The sequence below is a fragment of the Elephantulus edwardii genome, unplaced genomic scaffold (genome assembly GCF_000299155.1).
Source record: "Elephantulus edwardii isolate Elephantulus edwardi_28Jun2011 unplaced genomic scaffold, EleEdw1.0 scaffold00168, whole genome shotgun sequence".
Taxonomy (NCBI): Eukaryota; Metazoa; Chordata; class Mammalia; order Macroscelidea; family Macroscelididae; genus Elephantulus; species Elephantulus edwardii.
Window position 1 is genome coordinate 2,340,920 of NW_006399918.1, and position 3,660 is coordinate 2,344,579.

Here is a 3,660-nt window from a genome sequence, read left to right on the forward strand (position 1 = left end):
ATCAAATGTTCTGGGATTCCCATTCTTCTCAGAGTCAGCCACAGTTTGTTATGATCCACACGGTCAAATGCCTTTGCATAGTCAATGAATCACAGATAGACATTCCTCTGGTATTCTCTGCTTTCAGCTAAGATCCATCTAACATCGGCTACAATATCTCTAGTACTAAGACCCCTTCTAAACCCAGCCTGGACTTCCGGTAGTTCTCTGTTGATGTGGTGTTCCAGTCGTTTTTGGATAATCTTCAGTAAAATCTTGCTTGCATGTGAAATTAGTGAGATTGTTCTCACGTGGATAGAATAGCTAAATTGCAGTTTTTATTCTAATCTCCCATTTGTAAGGGAATATATCCAAAAGGAATCACTCAGAGATGCTAATGAATAACGTAATTGAACCTCCACTTTAGAATCAGTAATCAATGGATCTTTGGACTTGACCTACATTGACTAAAGGATTTTCATTTTGTTATCTTCTGGAATATTGTTGAACTTATTTTAAAATCAGATACTTGAAAATTTCTTTGACTTGCTATAATAAATTTGATCTTGATTTGAGCTGAATTTATGGCAGATAGAATTGTCTACTATTTTTGGCCAGGAGAAACTGGAGAAGCTGCATTATTTAGAGGTCTGACATACTTAATAGTCAGCTCTGCTTGTTGAATTCCAGGAAAAATGTTATGATGAAAGATAGAGTAACTAATTTTTAAAAAAACCAATGATTTTACTTTCTTTTTTGTAGGTTAACATTAAAATCACTGTAGAAGTAAAAGTCAAATTATGTTTGTTTTTTTAGAAGAATGTTAAAAATTTATGTGGAATTAATTACTGACCTGACTTATAGCACTTTATTTTTTGAGAACTATGTGAGTATCCCACCTGCCACTACATGTAGTAAGGTCTACAAGTTCCCTTTAGAAGTGGGCCAAAAAAATTAGATTGAATTAGATTGAATCAGTGAAAGGAGCAACTGAAGACATCTTAATCTTGTTACTAAAAACATGCAAGAATAGTAGCTGAGATACAATATTACAATATTGGCCCAGATATAAATGCAAATATAAAATAGTAATGTTTATTCCTTAAATAAAAAAAAAGAAAGAAAACCTTAGAAAGTAAGTTCAAGGCCGAAAAAAAAATAAAAAACAACCAACAAACCAAAACCACAAAACAAACAAACCAAAAATAACAAACAACAAAAAAACCCAAACCAAAGCAAAAAACAAACCCAACAAACAAACAACAACCAAAAAACCCCAAAAAAACCCAACAAGTAGCGTCTAATTCCAGAAAAGAAAATTGCAGTATGTGTCAGACAGAGTTAGTTCACTCAGAATAATGTTCTCCAGTCTCTCCCAAGTTACGTAATATTTTTTTTAAATCATTGCTCCTGAGTGCTAACATAGTATTCTCTTGTGTTAGTGTACCACAATTTGTCAATCCATTCAGTTGTGATTGGACACTTGGACTGTTTCCATGTTCTTGTGATGGTGATTAACATTGTTATGATCATAGGTATTCAAATCTTCATATGGTTCTAATTCCCTTGGTGTCTATTCCTAGTAGTGACATAGCTGGGTCGTACCAATAAGTAGTAAAGTATGTGTGGAAACCCATAGGAAAAAGGCGTAGGAGCAGATGGGTGAGGATGGACAGGGGCAAAACCACAAGGTTGCATTGTTTGGTGGGTGGAGGGAGGGAGTGACGGAAATGAAAAGGATCTGGTGGAGATCTGAAAAGACAGGGTAACAGTGGACAAGTTTCAATAGTGCTTAATTTTATAAAACATAATTCATGAGAATGATTCTATGAAACACAATGTGAATGAAGAATAGTGTGAAAGGCAATGTATACGAACTTTATAAGTAAATGAATATAAAATTAAAAAAAAGAAAGGACAATAGCATTATATATATAGTAGAAACTGACATCTAATAATAGCTTACAATGTGCATGTACTGTTTTAGCCTCTTTAATTTTAACAATTGAGGAGAAAGGTCTTGTTAATATCTAGTCTAAGATAAAGAAACTGAGACACAGAGGATTAATGAACTGGTGAAATGGAGAGCTAAAATTATTACAAAGGATTTAAAAAATATATTTTCCTTATCTAATTACTGTTTGAGGGAGCTCTTGTGGTGTAGTCATAGAATATTGTCCTGCTAACCTAAAGGCAGTTGTTTCAAATATACCTGGAGTTCTTCTGCAGGAGAAAGATGGACAATTTTCTCCTGTGTGTGATTTATACTGTGTGTAAAAACTTAATGTCGTATCTGATTGTTTTAAAAAAAACATTCCATTAGGTCGCATAAGCAGTAAAGCTTCTTATCCCTCCCTCCAGTAATAATCCTGTTTTCCTTTTTATTATTCCTCGATTCATCATGGACAACCTGTTTGCATCTTTCAAGATAAATACAATCTCTTCTCTACTTCCTCTTCTCTTTAGGTCACTCCTTGGGATCAAATCAAGCAACATAGTGTCTCCTTTGTCACAGAGTTCCTGATACTGGGATTCTCCAGCCTTGGAGAAACCCAGCTCATTCTCTTTGCAGTTTTTCTGTGCTTTTATCTGATCATCTTGAGTGGGAACACCACCATTGTTACTTCATCCGCCTGGATCGCAGCCTCTACATACCTATGTACGTCTTGGGATACTCTCAGTTTCTGAGACGTGTAACACATTTGTCATTTTGCCCAAGATGCTTATAAACCTGTTGTCTCTTCTCAGAACAATCTCATTTATTAACTGTGCCACTCAGATGTTTTTCCTCCTTGGCTTTGCTGCTAATTGCATGCTACTGGGAGTGATGGGTTACGACTGCCATGCTGCCATCTGCCATCCACTTCGCTACCCCATCCTTATGAGCTGGCAGGTATGAGGACAACTGGAAGCTGCTTGTGCTGGGATTGGCTTTGTGTTTTCACTGATAGGGACCCTCTTAATCTTTAAACTCCCCTTCTGCGGTCCCAACAAGGTCAACCACTACCTCTGTGACTTCTCACCAGACATCCGACTTGCCTGCACTGATAGCAACATCAATGAAGAGGTCATCTTTTTGATGGTGTTCTAGCACCCATGGTTCCCAGGACCTTCATTTGCATCTCTTATGGCTTCATCGTCTGCACCATTCTGAAAATCCCATCAGCTGAAGGAAAGATAAAAGCCTTCTCCACTTGTGCTTCACATCTCACTGTGGTTATTGTCCACTATGGCTGTGCTTTTCTTTATCTACCTGAGACCATCATCTAAGTGCTCGTCAAGCAAAGATAGGCTGGTAACAGTGACCTATACAGTCGTGACTCCATTATTAAACCTCATGGTATATAGCTCCAGGAACAAGAATGTCCAGATAGCCATTCAGAGAGTGATTGGCCAAAGATGATTTTATCCTAAAGCTCTATGATGATCTTTCACATCGATGGAAACACTTTTTCAGAGAATAGGACAATGATATTGCTGCTGTCTTTCCTTTAGATGAAACATAACTGCCTTTGTACTGCAAACTTTTCCATGACATTATTTTGATTGATTTTTGGAAATATAGATTAAAATTAGGCTAGTTTTGAATTGGGTTATCGTTTCAAATATTTTCAAACTTGTACATATACTTATTTGGTTTGGGTGTTTTGTTTTAGATAGTGAGTGAAAGAATTATGGCCA

The 3,660-nt window shown here is 36.4% G+C and overlaps 1 pseudogene; it reads left to right on the plus strand.

The window, feature by feature from the left end:
• The window catches only part of LOC102863554, a 12,255-nt pseudogene extending 8,873 nt beyond the window's left edge, over positions 1-3,382 (plus strand).
• Positions 3,383-3,660: the final 278 nt, after the last annotated feature.